Below are 18,534 nucleotides of genomic sequence, written 5' to 3' on the forward strand. Positions count from 1 at the left end.
AAACGCCTAGGTTTAATTAGGGCCCCCTTGTCAATTTTTGGTTTTGTTTCAATTGCTTTTGAGGACTTAGTCGAAAACTCTTTTCCAGGGCAGATGTCCACAATGGCATTTCATAAGTTTTCTCCTAGAATTCTTCTACTTTGAAGTCTTACATTTAAAGTCTTTAATCCATCTTTAGTTAATTTTCATATGCAGTGAAAGATAGGAACCCAGTTTGATACTTCCGCATAAGGTTAACCAGCTATCACAGCAAAAATTTACTAAATAAGAAGTCCTTTCTCCATTGCTTGTTATCTCGTCTTTGTAGAAGACCACATAGGTGTGAGACTTTAGTTTTGGTTTCTTCATCCTGTTCCATTGGTCTGGGTGCCTGTTTTTGTAGCAGTATCATGCTGTTTTGGTCCTGTAGTTTTATGGTATAGTTTGAAGTAAGATACTGTGATCCATGTGGCTTTGTTTTTTCTGCTTATAATTATCTTGGCTATTCAAGCTCTTTTTTGGTTCTAAATTAATTTTAGAATAGTTTTTTTCTAGTTCAGTGGAAATTACATAGGTAACTTGACAAAAATAGTGATGAATCTGTACTTTGCTTTAGGCAGTATGGTCATTTTAATGGTATTTGTTCTTTCAATTCATGAGCATGTAATTCCTTTTTATAGTTTATAATATTCCAAGGTATATATGTATGACATATGGTTTTTCTATTTGTTTGTATTGTCTGTGATTTCTTTCATCAGTGTTTTGTAGTTCTCCTCATAGAGATCTTTAACCTCCTTGGTTTGATGTATTCTTAACTATTATATTTTTTGTGGCTATCATAAAAGAGACTGCATTCTTGACTTGGCTCTCAGCTTGCATATTACTGGTGTATAGAAATTATACTGCTTTTGTAAAACTTTTTTTAGTTCTGCAACACCTTTATTTTTAATGAACATATTTTTGTCATTTTTTGGTAAATTTTTATAACTTCTCTTTATTGTTTCTTTATTTTCCCATTCTATCTGCCTTTTATAGTCAGCTAGGTTATAATTAAAATAAATGAAATATCAGCCTTATTTCTCCTTTAGTACCAATTCCACTTATTCTTTGGAATTGAATTAGATGTTAACAGAGACGTTCACTTGCAGATTTCTATATCACAAATATTAAATAAAAGGACTGTGACACTTACTTTTAGGAAAATCTTAAATTTCTCCTGGTCCCAGTGTATAAGTTTATACCAATAGCGAGTCCTCTGAAATCAGTCTATTTTATGTACACGCTCTGTTTTATCTATCTTAAATAAGCACCACTCTTCTTTTTAAAAATGTTTATTGCATTTATCACATTTATTCCAAATTTTATCAACTGTACAAAATTTGTTACTCTTATTTGATTATCTACACTCCTCTGAGGATTATTTTACTTTTCAATTTACCTTCAAAATCATTATATCTATTCACTAGTTGTTTCAATTTCCCTCAGTCTCAACATCTACAATGCCCCTTTCTACAACTCAAAGTGCCTTTTGTCTTCAGATATAATCTTAAAAATTCTTTTGAGGAGAGAAAGAGCTATTTTATTCACATTTCACAATTAACTATTTAGTTGGGAGGCAAACAGAGCATTGAATAAGTACAGAGACTCTAGAACTCCAATGCCTTGACCTACTTGTCAAATCCTTGACCTACTACTTATTACTTGTATAATCCTGGATAAATTACATTATATCTCTGTGCTCCAATTCCTCAATGACAAAGTTTAACAGTAATGGGCATCACTCAGGGGTTTTCCATTAACAATTATATAAATTAGTCTATGTAGAGCACTCAGTACAAGATTTAGCATATCAAATGTACTCAATAGATGTAAGATATTCCATTATAACTATTTCCTGAATTTTCAGCTTTTGCGTGTGTATTTACCTAACATGATTCTTTTTATGTATATGTTACTCTGCAATGAATTTTCTTATGTCTGTAAAACATTATTTTACTAACTCATAATTTTCCTTAACAATTTTCTTGTTCTTTCTCATTAAATATTTTAATAGATAGTAATTTTCAGAGAACTTTTAGGATCAGGGCTAAGTAGACCTTAACTTCTCTAAACTTATGTCCTAAAATAAGAAGAAATTGGACTCATTAAATGTACCAGCAGCAGGGATCAGAATAAGCCTTTATGCATCTCTTCTCACAGGAATTGTGTTCCCCTTCCTTAGTCTTTACAAAGCCCCTAATTACTAATAAATCAACCTGATAAATGTTAATTCATGCATGAGCTAGAGTTTTCAGTATTGTATTTTTCCATTTTATAAAAACGTCACTCCTAATTTTGAATAGACTTTATTTTTAGAACAGTTTTAGTTGCCCAAAAAAAAAAATCTGCTAAGGGTACAGAGATTCCTCATCTAGCCTATTCCCCCACATATGCATAGCCCCTCCCATTATCAATATCCACCCCCAAGGGGGTATATTTGTTACAATTATAAATCTACATTGACACATAATTATTACACATCATATTATTATTAAACTATTGAAGTCCATAGTTTACCTTAGTATTCATAACACATTATTATCACCCATGATTCATGTTAGGGTTCATGCTTAGTGATGTGTATTTTATGAGTTTTGATATATGTATAATGACATATATCCACCATTGTAGCATCATATGTAATAGTTTCACTGCTTAAAATATCTTCTGTGCTTTGCTTGTTTATCTATCCCTTTCTTCTATCCCCTGGCAACCACCAATTTCTTTTTACTGTCTGAATAATTTTGCCTATTCCAGAATGTCATATAGTTGAAATAATATAGTACATAGCATTTTCAGATTGACTTATTATACTTAATAATATGCATTTAAACTTCTTCCATGTCTTTTTGTGGCTTAGTAGCTTATTTAATTTGAGTGTTAAATATTCCATTGTCTTCATGTACCACAATGTATTTGTACTTTTACCTACTTAGTTGTTTCCAAGTTCTAGCAATAATAAATAAAACTGTTATAAACATTCTTGAGAAAATATTATTTTCAGATATAAATTTCCAGTTTCTTTGAGTAGATACTAAGGAGAGCAATTTCTGGATATTTAGTGAGAGTATACTTAGTTTTGTTCAAAGATGATGAACTGTCTCCCAAAGTGGCTGTGCTATTTGCATTCACACTGACTGAGAGTTTCTGGTGCTCCACAACTTGGCAAGTATTTGGTGTGGTCCATGTTTTAGATTGGCCATTCTAAGAGATGTGTAGTGGCATCTAATGTTTTTTAAATTTACAATTCCAAAATGAAATAAGTTATTGAACATCTTTTTAACAATTACTTCCCATTTTCATGCCTTTAGTGAAGTGTCTGCTCAAGTCTTTTGCCTATTTTTTAATTGGGTTGTTTATTCTCTTTTGTTGAGTTATAAGTATTCTTTGTATATTTTTATTTGTTTGTTTGAGATGGAATTTCACTCTGTCACCCAGGCTGCAGTGCAGTGGCACGATCTCTGCTCACTGCAACCTCTGCCTCCAGGGTTCAAGTGATTCTCCTGCCTCTATCTCCTGAGTAGCTGAGATTACAGGCATATGCCACCACACCCAGATAATTTTTGTATTTTTAGTAGAGACGGGGTTTCACTATATTGGTCAGGCTAGTCTCAAACTCCTGACCTCCTGATCCTCCTGCCTTGGCCTCCCAAAGTGCTGGGATTACAGGCATGAGCCAGGGCGCCTGACCATTCTTTGTATATTTTAAACAGCAGTCCTTTACTAGATATATTTTGTAAATACTCTCTCCCAGTCTGTTTCTTGTCTTTTTACTTTCTTGACACTGTCTTACATTAATTAAATATTTTTAAAAGGATATCTATAGTAATTGTTCAAATTCTTCATCAAATAGGCCAGATTATAATTTTCAGTCAAGTGAAAAGATTGGCAAGAGAAATAGTCTGGGTTTGGTTTTTAGTTTTTCTATTTCCATAGGCAACTTTCTACTCCTTTAGAGGAAGCATTTTGTCATGTCACTGACAACCAGTCTCTCAGTTCTACTTATTTCCCGCTCAATGAAACAGAAACTAGAATGTATTGAGTCTCATAATTCAGTGACAGGGGTACTGATAGATATGTAGGGATAAAGTATTTTCTCACATCTAGTGACATGAAATGATACTAAGATACTACTAGTTCTAGTAAGTAATCTAATTGTATTATATTTATTTATTTATTACTCTAATTATATTTTATGAATTCTTCCAAAAGAAAAAGGAATCTATGTGTACCTGTGTGTGTGAGTGTGTGTGTGTGTGTGTGTGTGTGTGTGTGTGTGTTTATAATGTGTTTTGGGAAATGAAAGAGCTAAAATCTGAAATTGGCATCTACACTAGAGTCTGATACAAATAACTTCAATATTAAAGATTATGGACAGCACTTTGGGAGGCCAAGGAGGGTGGATCACGAGGTCAACAGATCGAGACCATCCTGGTCAACATGGTGAAACCCCATCTCTACTAAAAATACAAAAAATTAGCTGGGCATGGTGGTGCGTGCGTATAATCCCAGCTACTCAGAAGGCTGAGGCAGGAGAATTGCCTGAACCCAGGAGGCAGAGGTTGCCATGAGCCGAGATCGCGCCATTGCACTCCAGCCTGGGTAACAAGAGCGAAACTCCGTCTCAAAAAAAAAAAAAAAGATTATGGAGTTCTGTTTCATAAAATTTAAGTACTGTTTCATGGATCATCATGGAAGTTATATTTTGATCTCTTTTGGATGAGGATCTAAACAGAAGAGATTTGGTTTGGCTTCAAATGTCTTGTCTTTTTCTGGGGCAATAAGATTCTTTTGAGATAGTTGATAGAGTTATGATATTAACTGTTTTAAAAGAAGAGCTTTAGACCATCCTGGTCAACATGGTGAAAACCCGCCTCTACTAACACAGAAAATTAGCTGGGCATGGTGGCGCGTGCCTGTAATCCCAGCTACACAGGAGGCTGAGGCAGGAGAATTGCCTGAACCCAGGAGGCGGAGGTTGCGGTGAGCCGAGATCGCGCCATTGCACTCCAGCCTGGGTAACAAGAGCGAAACACTGTCTCAAAAAAAAAAAAAAAAGAAGAGCCTTTATCATATCTTCCAGGTAGTAATAGTCACATAGTTATTTCATAGACATGTATGTTTGAGGTGGGGGAACCTGTCAAAGCAAAATTACTTATGGAAAACAGAGATTATTCTCATGTGTATTACCTTTTAAGAGTTTCGTCAGGAGGAGGCTGGAATGTCCTACCCACTTCCCCATCCTACTCTCAATCATTAAAATATTTTCGCCAGAGAAAGTATCCCTAATACAAGTGTTTTATTGTGATGTAACAAAGTTATCACAAACCTAGTAGCTTAATGCCATATTTATTAAAGCTTAACACAGATTTATCATCTCATAATTATATGGGTCAGGAGTCTACGCAAAGATTAGTATGTTCTCTGCTCAGGGTCTCACCAGACTGAATTCAAAATGTTAGTGGGATTGCAATCTCACTTGAGGCTCAGGCTCCTCTTCCAAATTCACTGGTTGGTGGTGGGATTTAAACTTCTGTAGTTACAAAACTGAGGCCCTAATTTATTTATTTATTTTTTTTGAGACTAGTCTTGCTCTATCACCAGGCTGGAATGCAGTGGCATGATCTCTGCTCACTGCAACCTCCGCCTCCTGGGTTCAAGCAGTTCTCCTGCCTCAGCATCAACTGGGATTACAGGCGTGTGCCAGGACACCCAGCTCATTTTTGTATTTTTTAATAGAGATGGGATTTTACCATGTTGGCCAAGATGGTCTTGATCTCCTGACCTCATGATCCACCCGCCTCAGTCTCCCAGCATGTTGGGATTACAGACATGAGCCACTGCGCCCTGCCAAGACCCTGAGTTTTTAGAGGTCAGCTGTCGAGCCCTGCTGTGTGGACTTTTCTTCTTCAAGGCCAGAAAGAGAATGTATCTGATACTATCAATTTCTCTGACTGCTTCTTATCTTAAAATGTTGTAAGAATGCAACATGAGATATACCTTTTGACAAACTTTACATTACAGTATTTTTAACTAGAGGCACAAGAATGGACAGCGGACCCCTGGAATTTATTCATCTTCCATAACTAAAATAATATACCAATGAAGAGCAACTCCACATTTTCCCCTACCACCATCCCTGGCAACCACCATGCTACTCATTCTGTTCTGTTTCTGTGAGTTTGACTATTTTATGTACCTCGTGTCAATCAAATAATGTGGTACTTGTCTTTATGTGACTGACTGGCTTATTTCACTGCATAATGTTTTTCAGGTTCATCGCAGTTGTCACAAATGGCAGGATTTTCTTCTTTTTAAAAGCTAATTAATACTCTGTTACATGCTCATACTACTTTTTTAAAAGTTCATTCATTCATTGGTGAACATTCAGGTTGTTTCCACATCTTGGCTATTGTAAACAATGTCACAATGAACATAGAAATGCAGATATGGTTTCAAGATCCTGACTTCATATTTTTTTGACATATACCCGTAAGTTGGAGAGTGCTAAATTGTATGGTAGTTCTATTTTTTTTTTAAGACAGAGGCTTGCTCTGTTACTCAGGCTAGAGTGCAGTGGTGCATCCTGTTCTCATGGTAGTGAGTGAGTTCTCATGAGATCTGGTGGTTGTATAAGCATTTGGCATTTCTCCTGCTGGCTCTCATTCTCTCTCCTGCCACCCTGTGAAGAGGTGTCTTCTGCCATTACTGTAAGTTTTCTGTGGCCTCTCCAACCATGTGGAACTGTGACTCAATTAAACCTCTTTTCATTATAAATTAGCTGGTCTCAGATATTTCTTCATAGAAGCATGAGAATGAACCAATACACTAGGCATATTTTAAATACTCAGTTGGGTTGGAATGGCAGAGATCTCATGAAGCTTATTTCATTACTCAGTGATATACACTGTTTAATTAATATTTTTCCTCCAATATTTTATACACTGGGTTGAACAGTTCAGGCTTCAGGCCAGTAGGAGGTGTCCATGGGTAAAAACTGACTGTGGCTAAAGAAGATGTGAAACTGCAATACTCAGTTGTGGGCAGAGGTCCAGCCTTGACACAGACCACTGTGGGAGCTCTCAGTGAAACACACAGAGTTCTATTCAGGGAGAAGAGGAGTAGCCACCTCAGCTCTCCTACTAAGCCAGCAGGAAAGCTATTTATCTCTCAATCAGACTCCTGATTGAGAGATAAATAGCTTTCCAGTAATCCAGCATTTCAGATCAAACAGGTACCTCTTCTTTATCTGCAGGAATGTTGATGTTCTAGGTGGACACAGATTGTGACTCTGCCTGTTGTACAAGCCTGAACCTGGAGGGCACTGTTCCTTTGGGGATGTAGACAGCCTGATATGTTCCAGAAAGACTCTCTACAGGTGTATCCACACGAGCTCCCATAGGAGATTCCCCAGATGTGTCTGAAATTGTGGACAAGGGGAAGAAGTTCCATTCTCCAAGACCTTTTATTATGAGCACCGGAGCTCCCTGATTGTTTTGGTAGAGCCACAGACTTTCCTCACTGAATACAACACTGCACTTGTGCTTCTGCTGAAGGAAACTTCCCACAAGTGTAAAGTTCTGGGAACTCAAGGCCTGCTGTCTGGATTATTTTGTCTCACAAAGTGTTCCCTTGATGTGGTATAATCCCCCATCCCCTAGGAGAAAGAGACTGTTTTATTCTGCCATCAGATACTGTGATGGACCGTTGGTTCGCCCCCAGCCAGGAAGTGGTACTTGCAAAAGAATGCTAGCTGTGGTGGTAATGGTGGGATTTATGATGCCTTATGTTACCCAGGGATGAAACTCTGGTATCTCAAGCAGTGGGCAGGGTCATAAAGGTCACAAAAGGTTCTGCCCTTTTGTTAAACCACCATGGCTGGTGGAGGATCAGAGCCAGGTGGGGGGTAGGTCAGGCAAGTCTGTGGTGCTCTGGCACCCCAAGTGTAGGTGCTAGCAGCAGCCCCAAAGGGGACCAGAGGTCAGTTCCCTGGCTAATGAGGTAATGTTCCAAGGAGGAGGGCAGCTGCATCTGCTGCACAGGAGTCCACATGGAGGGTGGAGAGGAGTAGGCTGCAGTAAGTACCATCCAATTCCCATGCTCTTGGGAGGCATGTCTCACCCAAAATGTTAAACTAGTAGCATCTAGCCAGGTTCCTGCAGTCTGTTCTCAGAAATCAAAACTGACCCTGGACATTAGCCTTCTCTGCTGAGACAGAAACTATGTCTTTCAGGCCACATCTCTCCTCATCAGTCTGAAAAGCAGGATTATCCAGCCCCTGTGACCTTAGCTACAGCACAGTTTTTCTCACCCACACTTTGGTTCTGGCCAAGGGGGGTTGTCGCCACTTGAGATTATATCATGAGTCTCAGTTGGAAGCTTCTCTTAACCTGGGACTGTCTCCTGAGTTAGCCGGCTGATTTCTATGAGGTCCCCTGTGAGTTAGGATGAGAAATGGCTTCCCTCTGTCCCTACTGGGTTCTGGGAGTGCACATAAAGCACGACCTGATGGCACTACTTCTGATCTGCTCCCCACCACTCACTAAATAAGCTCCAGAACTGGGTACTGTTAAGGCCTTCCCCCATGGCCTGAATTGCCAGGCTCCCCAGTAAGAGAATACATCCTGAAGGCCGTCTCTCTCCTTCTCACACCCTGAGGATTTAGAGTTTTCCACCTGGCTCACTGTGTGGACTGCAGCCTATCACTTATTTCAAAGGCTCTGTAGTTTCTTTCTGTTTTGCTGTTAAGTTCCTGCGTTGCTTCTTAGAAAAAAGTTCTCAGTGTGAGTCTCTACACACTGTTTTGTCATTCCAAGTGGGAAAGGAATGCTAATGAGACCTCTGGTGAAACTTCTTGGGGAGAAAATCAAGTCTTAAGATGAGATATATTAACTCGGAAATCACATTTTTTTCTTAACAAATCATTACATATAGTTGGTTGTAAAAAACAGATGCAAGCCTACAATATCACTATGTGATTTAAAGGGTAAGTTGTAAAAAAAAATAAAAATAAGTTAAAATAAACACAAAAATACTAATGCAAAACTTTGATGCAGAATGTCTTCTTAAATGGGACAAAAATGGAGATACTATAAACAAAAATAGTTAGAAATGCATGTATTTTTACATTAATGCCTTGTTTTGCCAAATAAAAGAACAAAAAAAGAAGATAAAATACACCTTATAAGCTCTTAAACCAGTATTTGCAAAGCATTGTGCAGATATTCACATTGTCTTAATAACAAAGAAGAATTAAAGAGGAAAGTTTCGGAGGATAAACACTACAGATAGAAGACTTAGCCTGTGTACAGGTCCACAGACACTGGGATAAGTCACAGTGAATATGAATATGTGCCTGTGTATATACATACAAATCAAAAAATAAAATATTATATATTATTAATTTGATGGTTTTTATATTTATGTGTGACACAGTAACACCTGAGAAGTAAACAATGACTTGAAGAAGATTCTTAGAAATATATACTTTCCTTGGAAGCTTATCAAGACCCAATAATAATGTCAAGGGCAAAGGCAACATGGCAACATTTTTGTTTCATAAGAATATGTCTCTCAGGGTGTTCAGTGTGGAAATTTGAATAAATAAAATTAATATGGGTGATTAAGACCAAAGAGGAGCCTATTTTGGAAGTTATTAAGTTATGTTGGCAATTTATTATTAAATAGTCCAGGTGATAATGGGAGAAAGAAGATGATCCTAAGATTTTGCATCTGTGTACATGGATGATAATACCACACAACCTGTTAGGAAGCAGAGAAGGAAAATACTTAGGTAGGAATAACATGATTTGATCTTGAAAATGTGGAATTTGAGATGTCTCTTGTAGATACAATGATGAATAGTCAAATGACAGCAGCAAAATTGTCTGTGAGCTCTTCAAAGCAATCTGGAATTCAGAGACTGATGTGAGAATCATCTTGGTTATGTTTCAAATAGTATAGGTTTATCTCTGAGCTCAAATATCCCCTTTTTATAAGGTTAGCAATCATATTGGAATAGGGCCCGTTTTATTGTTTTTATCTCAACTTGATCATGCGCAAAGACCCTAGTTCCCAATATGGTCGCATTCCTAGGTCCTGGTCGGTTAGGATCATAACAGTGAGTAACTCTGCCTAATGCTGGTGCCTCAGTATTTGCTATCAAACCTGACACAGTAGTCTCCGATTTAGTTATTATCATCAAAATGTTGATTTTTTGCTCCCATATAAACATTTTTAATTTCTTGATTTGTTTAGAAGTCACGTGGGAGAGATATTTGGTATTTATTTTGGCCCCATCAAAGTACCCACATGTGGGAACAATGTAATTTGCAAAACTATGGGGCTTACCACAAAGCAGGTTGAAGTCAATTTCTACCAGTTCACAAAAGCTGATGGTTACATTTTTAGAAATTTTGAGAGCTGATTACTAAACACAGTTATTAGCCAATTAATAATGTAAAATTAACAATTAAATATACTCCAATAAATACTCAAACCCATTGCTTCCTAATTGTTTTGCTGTATTGCTCTATTATCTGTGTGCTTAGACTATTTACCTCTACCTATGTAATAGAAATTATATAATGACATGCCACCAAACCCCTCTTTTCGACTTTGTACTCCATGACATCACTCTGGAGTTTAAAACTAGCTATGGTGGGCCTATTTACTTCACATAAATATGAAATAACAAACTGTCAGAACTTGACTTATTTTGTTGAATCCCCAGACATAAGAGTGTGAGTGAGAACATGTTGATAATTTACATTAAATTTTAAAGTGTGTTATGTCTGTATCTTACACATGTAAGTAACAAAAAAAGAGGAGATATATTATTCTGATTCAGCAAAGAAATCACTTGCATTATCAACAAATGAGTGAATCTCCAACATACATTTGCATATTTCACTTTTGTTTTACTAGTTAATACAAATGAACTATCAACCAACACTCACATTGGAACTACACTCAAAGGGTCACTTGCTAAATCTTCATTAGCATATCACAGAATAGGAAGACATTAATGATAACAAATTTAGATTTTTTTCTCTAAGATTCTTGATTCCATAGATGGTCAACATTTTGGTGGATTGTTTATTGTAGTAGAAGAGATTTAAGAGGTTTAAATATTCATTAGAAAAGTGTGTACTGGAGAGAAAGAGAAAGGAAGAGAGTGTAGCTGAATCTAAGTATAAAGAGAATATACTTGAAGAAGAGATATCAAATTCATGATATAGTTGGAGGGTTTTGGCATGAGACTTGGGACAATTCTTCCATCCTAAGAAAAGGAAACAATGAAATAATGGGTGCAGGTGTAGGTAATTTGTATTTAGTATTGCAACATATTGAGGGAATTTACACCTGGTGTTCTACATTTTTCTACAAAATAAATGTATTGCTCAAAGTGAAGGGGAAGCAAGAAGCATAAACAACATAACATCTAATAGAGTTGTTTTGAGTTATCTGCAGTAACAGGAGAGAAACAAAATATTGGTGAAGGGAGAGGAATTGAAAGGCAATATTTGAGAACGTGTGAGATCCTGTCAGGGCTTTGCGTGACTTGAACCTACATTACTCAGCCTAGAGAGTTACGTTGGCCTAAGGTTTGCTTTTTGTACAAAATGTTTGATTGAGATAGATGAAGGGACTCACATCTCATTGAGAGAACTAAGGAGGTGGTTATTTAAAGGGCAGGTCTAACTAGACTGAGAAGAAAATACACTGATGACAGCGGATGTTAATGGCTTGCAGAAAGTACCAGGTCCAGCCATAGAACACAGAAGAAAGTCAAAGAGCAACTGTGCTATAAGTGACAGAGTAAATACATGTAAAATAGCTTCCTAATTATACTCTGGTGTTTTCTGTCTTTCGAATCCTTGTATCTTGGTTTCTCCTCATAATGGTGCTAGCTTTTCAAATTCTCAGTCAGCTAAACAAATAAAGGCATCACAAATATCGTCTTTGTAATGCCAAATTGTAAAATTAAATTATCAGAATTACACTTCAGTAGAAAATATAACAATATTGCAAGGCACTTTTATCCTTGAATGCTTTTTTCAACTTAAGGCTAATTATCAGTGAGATAGGAAAATGATCAAATAACTTTCTCCTGACTGTTAGAGTTTTGGGTAATCATTTATTTAAAGTTGCATTTTAGGATAAGAACATTGAGTGTATATATCGATATATCTATTTTTCTGTTTTACTTTCCTCAGGAAATGTTTGAGTTATTAAGTGTCTTTTTGGTTTTTTCCCCCTCATATCAAATGTTTTATAAACTGGCCAGAAAAGGGTGAAGTTAATGAAGATCAGATATACATTAATATTTATTGTATTCTAAATTATACTTGGGTTAAAATTCCACACTTATATGAATGTATACAAAAATGCTTAGGTTTTGTCCATACATTGTTGAGTTTGTATCTATAATGGTCATGTTTAAAATTAACAGTTAAAAACCGAGTGTATAGCAGCCTATGAAACAATTACAAAAGTTCATATAATCCAGAAGATGGTGCTGTTTACATTTCTAATACATTTTGGAACTGCAGAGAAACAATTTATTTCCAATTCCTTCATTGATGGGTTGTAAATTATTGAATATACCTTCGCAATAGGAACAGTTAATGTAGCTTTGCTCTTGAGGATTTCACATTTACAAATAATTTGCATAACATTTCCACAGGAGATATTAGAAAATGTACTACTTCACAAGCAATCTCACATTAATGGAACCTGATCAGTTGCAGCAATCCCAGTTTTTTTATGCCAGGAGTACACTCAAATGTGAAAATACATATTAGATAAAAGACCTATTTAATTTTCTGGTTACTTATATGGCTATTAAAATGCAACATGCAGACCATTAAAGTGGCGATGATCCTTATTTAATGGAATTTGAATTTATTCTTCCAACTAGTGAACAGTTTCATAGTGACATGTTAATTATGTACTATACGGGCACAAAAGATTTAGCCGGTTAAAATGGATAAACGGGACACATAGTATCTATAACACATCAGACCTATTCCACTTCACTCGGAGTTTAGTAAGGGATCGTGCACACAGTCTTACAACTGCTTATAGTACTTCGGTAAGGACGCAAGAAGGACCACCATCTGCTTTTACCAAGACTGTCACTAGCAACACTTACTGCCTCTTTTTGAAAAGTCATGCCCTCAAAATCAAATAAAATAATGGAAACTTGGGCATAGCTTTTCAAATCCCTTTAGCAGCAAATCAACATAGACGAAAAAATGAGAACGATCTAAAAACTGCATAAATATTTTTGACAGAACAATGTTTATTCTTAAATACTGAGCTTATGATATAGACATCTAAATTAGTAGTAATTTTAATGAGGAAAGAAGTTTGGAGATTTGAGTGTGCTATACCTTTATTAATCATAGGATAATTGATATAGATGAAAAGAAAAAATAAGTATAGGCACATTATTTTGTAGATAGAGGAATCCACCAGAAAATCTGAGAGAGAAACCGAGAGTTAAAATTAGTTATTTATGGGGAGAGGAAATTCAAGTGAGGAAATTTGGAGATAGAAAATTATCAATTAATTTTATTGTCCCTTATTTGCTACCTGAGTTTTTAAACATGATACTATAATTATTTTATAAAAAGCAAAATTATCCCTGGAAAAACCAAGACAGAGACTCCAAAGATTGCTCAGTAGACTATCTTTATCACAATCATTTGGAGTAGTTTTGGTTTTGTTGCTATGGTTGTTATAATTAAAATAGCTTTCCTGGGTTTCTCTGGAGAGCTGCTCAATCAGACCCTTTGGTTTGGGCCTTGGGAGTCTGGATCTTTGACAAGCTTCTCCAGTAACTTTGGTGCATAATAAAGTTTGCAGACCCCTGAAAATTCTTAAGCTGGGGAAGACTGAAAACAGGGGTAGGAAAGTAGGCATACCTGGCCTCAATAAACACAGGGTGACATAATGAAGCAAACAACCAACATGATTAAATAAAACAAGAAAATTCATGGAAGATTTATGGACGTTATTCCTTTAAAGTTTAGATATTATAAGCTTTTAGCGGATTTACCCTCTTACCAAATGATTTCATTTTTTTTTTCTGAAGCTTAATTCAACAATTAGATATCTCATTTCATTTTACTAGATCCCTTTACCAGAAGTAATTCTACGACTGAAGTTGCCTGGAGCAAAAATCTAAGGAGCAGAGTTGCAGCTGGTTTTTCTGATTATTGTAATTTAGGTAAATAGTCAATGCTGCCGGAAATATAATTTGTTTTTTGTGTGTTCTTTGATAAGGTCTTTGTTGAACTAATTTGCCATTGCTATTCCTTTTCTAGAATTTGGAAATTAAAAGTTCTTGGAGGTGTGTATATATATATATATATATGTGTATATATATATATATATATAACTTTTTAATGTTAGAATATAAAAAAAGAGATTATTCTTTTGAGCATGATACTGTTTCCAATGGCTAAAACTGTTTACAGAAAAAGTCATAATTTGAAAAAAAAAATCCCTTTATCCTGTTAACTTTTTTCTTGTGCAAAATATGCTTTCCCTTATTGTGTCTATGCCTTTTTTATGATACTAAATGTTCACAGCTTTTTAAACAAGAAAAAATTTCTAAAAACTATTGTCAAGATACGAATGTTACAGGAAGTGGTTGAATTAATTAATTAGTCCCTACATAACAAATTAATGATGTAATCCCTTACCAAATTATCTTCTTTGTATACTTTGTATAAAAAAATTACATTGATATGTATCCTTTTAGTGACTAGATTTAATATTGAGACAAGTGACATACATACAAAATATAACTCTTGGAATTCATGAACTAAATTTATACTCACAAAGTTGTGTGAGGACGACTAATCTATATAGGAGATCTAATTAGAGTTTAGCTGTATTCTTAAACACAATTTACAAACTTAAATGGACTTGTTGGTAGAAATGTATTATATAATGCTCTACATTCTACACTTATGGGCAGGTGTTATACAGTATTTAAATAAAAATCTTAAAAATATGATCATTTGAGAGACTCTTGCAGGTTGTAGACTGACAACTTCTCATTTTATCCTCACATGGTGGAAGAGAGTGACCTAGCTCTCTGGCCTCTTCTCTTAAGGGCATTAGTCCCATTAATGACAGCTTCATCCTCGTGACCTAATTATCTCTCAAAGCCCCACCTCCAAATGCCATCACACTGGGAATTGGATTTTCACATATGAACTTGGGAGGGACAAAATATTCATTCCATAACACTTAGCGTCTGCTTTCTCTCTGTAAATTGTTTCACTTTCTATTTATATTTTCTCTATTTTTACTGTGACATAGCAACATTAAACATTTTTTTCTCTGTGTTTATAAGCATTGAGATACATAACAATTTAAAATAAAATGTTTGAAAAAATGCAGTGACAGTGATAAACAAACTAGACCTCTTTGCACCTCTTTAGACATCTTTGTGGGGGAGGGGGTGTGTGTGCTTGCCTAAATGGGCAATATCTACTATTCCTCAGTCCCACAAGGTGTGTTTTGTACAGCATTGTCCTGATTTTGTGGTTTTCATTTGCTTATCCTTCTGGGTAAGACTGAGTTTCAAGACATGGTTTCAGGCTATAAAAAAATGGAAAACTCTTGCTCTAAGATATTAATACAAATGGAACATCACAAGTGCATTCAAGTGTTCTTATTCTGCATTGTACAAAAATTATTTCTGAACGTTGGCCTGCTTTTCTTTTTTATTGTATGCCTTATCTTTCCTTTTCAATTATTCATAGTCTCCTAAGGACCACTTTCAGTATAAAATAGTATCTATGGGAGGTAAAAACAGCAAGAAATGTATTTCTGAATGGATTACAGGGAAAGGTCTATTTAGAAATTTAAATGTATGTGGTCAACATAGAAGAAGATATATGCACCTGTTCAATAACTCTTTTAACCAACAGTGTTCTGGTTATGGCCTGTTTCAACCTTCTGATTTTCTTTCTGGGAAGTAAGTATATATTTCTATTATTTTCTATGTCCAATTTACTTTTCTGCTATGAAATTTGGTGTGAACTCAGAGGATTTCTGAAATATGTTTTTCTTTTTAATTATATTTAGCAATGTTTTCAGTTGAGTTGGAATATGTACAGCCTCTATTTACTTTTTCACCATCCATTTAAAGAATGTATTGCTGCTTGCTCTTTCTTTCTAATACTTAAAACACGTTATAATTTTTGCAGATCTTTGCCCTCCTTTCCTTACAACAAAATTCTGCCCTCATTTTTATTTTCCTAATCTACTTTTTCAAGGTTTTAAGTATCAATTTCATTTGTAAATTATTTCCAACATACAAAGAAATAGAGAAATAGTATAACAGAAGCTCATGTCTCCAACACTCTGAGTATGGTTTACCCATATACCAGGCGGATTTTCATTCCTGATAGTTCCATGCAGTTAATTCAGGTAACCTCCTCCCATCACAGTATTCAAATGTTATAGAGAATCATTTTACAATATAAATTTTAATTGTTTTTTAAAATATGTGATTGAATTGAATCTCTCTTCCAAAAAGGAAATGTGATTTTTTTTTTTTTTAAGAAAAGATGCTGAAATGAAGCATCAAAAAACATTCTACCCTCAGGCCATTTAGTGTAACTTTGCATACACAAAATACAGCCTGGAAACAAATATCTAGAAAATATATGAAAATGAGCAACATTTGCTTGTCTGCTTGCTTTGATTTTTTCTAAAACCTCATTAAAAATAGCAGGGACTCTTTAAATAAATATGAAGAGATCTACGTAAAATAAAATGGGTATGGCTAGAACTGAAAAATTTGTAGCCTGTGTGTGATTTAAATACTATATTCGAATGAAAGAGGTATCCGAATTTCAGTAAGAGATATTCCCCAGCCCCATGGTGTAAGTTAGGTGACAGAAGAAAATTGTAGTACTTCTAGGGGTGAATTTTGTTCTTGAAAAGTAAGAGAATGGTTCAAAAAACTACACAAGTATTAGGAAATCAGGGACTACTAATCTGTTCAGTGGAATATATGTATGGATGTTATAGATTTCAGGAGTATTCAGGAAAACTAAAGATAAATTATAGGTCACTGAGAGTTTTTGAAGCACATCACATAATGATGCTTGGGTCAACATTGACAATATCCCTGGAATATTTCCTTTATTTTGAGCAGACGAAGCCTTAAAATGGAAAAAGAAGGGTTATGTGGTTTTCTGCAGACATTTTGCTTCATTTCTTGATATGCACAGAACCTAAGAGAGGTGTAAAAAAAAAGACTGGAAACTTTTTCAAGGAGCAAGATGTTGGGAAAACCAAACATAAAATAAGGATATTTCTGAATAAGATGGGGATTTATCTCATAAATATTGATCCTGCAGATATGCAAGTGCCTAGCTACATGATCACAAACAAACTATTCAATCTGTGTCTCCTCATTTTTTTTTTTTTTTTTTTTTTTTTTTTTTTTTTTTGAGATGGGGTCTTGCTCTGTCACCAGGCTGGAATGCAGTGGTGTGATCTCGGCTCACCACAGCCTCCACCTCCCAGGTTCAAGTGATTCTCCTGCCTCAGCCTCCCAAGTAGCTGGGACTACAGGTGCCCACCACTACGCTTAGCTAATTTTTGTATTTTTAGTACAGACAGGGTTTCACTTGGCCAGGATGGTCTTGATCTCTTGACCTCATGATCTGCCCACTTCAGCCTCCCAAAGTGCTGGGATTACAGGCGTGAGCCACTGGTGTCTCCTCATTTTTAAAGTAACCTACATCATAAACTTGTTATAGAGAGTCAGTAGGTTATGAATACTAAAATTTTGAATAAGGATTGGCCTTCAGAAATTATTCAATAAATATTGTCTGTTACTATGATTCAACAAAGAAGGAATGCATAATTAGGCTGCAGTGAAAATGTTGCTAGAACTTTCACAAAAGAAATGTATTTCCATGTGTTTTCTTGCATTTTCTTTGGTTTTCTTCTTTTACTGGAGAAATGCCTTTCCTTCTCTCCCACTTTCTTGCTTTTTTAATTCTGTACTTGCTTCATTCTTCTCTCTGCAGATTTGCTTTTCTGTTTACTTTCCGTTCTTCCTTTCCCGGGTTATCACCCTTCCTATGACTATGACTTATTCTGTTGTAGACAAAATGCCTGTGGTCAAGGCTCTCACACATTGGGGCCCCTAAGTATAATACTGAAACTTGTTGCAGTGCAAAATTGTAGCCCTGACTGCATGAGATTTTGAGGCAATAAATCTGAGTTGAATTATAGGAATGTGCATCCTTTTCAAGCATTCAAAGTGATTTTAGCATCCACAGCCTGTGAGAAACATCAGATGACAAGACCTCTAACTCAGTACAATTATTTAAAAAGAAAATCTGCTTGATTGATCAAAGCCGATGGATGAATGTCCTTTAAACAGTTTACCACATGATGATCAAATTAGAGGTGGATAATTGTACTAGAACATTGTTTGAAATATGAGTGTCTACCCAATTCCGTCACTGT

The sequence above is a fragment of the Aotus nancymaae genome, unplaced genomic scaffold (assembly GCF_030222135.1).
Source record: "Aotus nancymaae isolate 86718 unplaced genomic scaffold, 86718_ANA_hifiasm-v0.15.2.pri h1tg000014l, whole genome shotgun sequence".
Lineage (NCBI taxonomy): Eukaryota > Metazoa > Chordata > Mammalia > Primates > Aotidae > Aotus > Aotus nancymaae.